Source organism: Carlito syrichta, unplaced genomic scaffold (assembly GCF_000164805.1).
Source record: "Carlito syrichta isolate Samal-C Ts95f unplaced genomic scaffold, Tarsius_syrichta-2.0.1 Scaffold315364, whole genome shotgun sequence".
In the NCBI taxonomy this organism is placed as follows: Eukaryota; Metazoa; Chordata; class Mammalia; order Primates; family Tarsiidae; genus Carlito; species Carlito syrichta.
Window position 1 is genome coordinate 171,551 of NW_007259460.1, and position 378 is coordinate 171,928.

Here is a 378-nt window from a genome sequence, read left to right on the forward strand (position 1 = left end):
TCGCTCTCTTCATTCTCTCCTCTTCGCCGAGGGCTGGCAGAGTGAGTGACGGATCCCAGCCTGGTCCTCACCCCCCTCCCCCGCCCCACCCCCCGGGATCAGAGCAGTATGTGATGTCCTTGTCGCCGCCGCCCCATTCGCGGCGCACCAGCTCCGCGGGCGCTCGCCGCGCGGAGCAGCCGGGTCTCGCCCCAGCCCCGGGCTTCCTGGAGGGTCGCGCAGCCCGAGGCCATGACTAAGGCGCCCACTTGGTAACTCTGCCATCTTCCCGTTCCTTCTGCCTCCCTCTCTTCCCCTCCCCGGCTCCCTCGCTCTCCCACTACCGCCCTCCAGTCCTCCTCCCAGACGCCCACCCGCCCGCTCCTCTCTCCGCAAGAT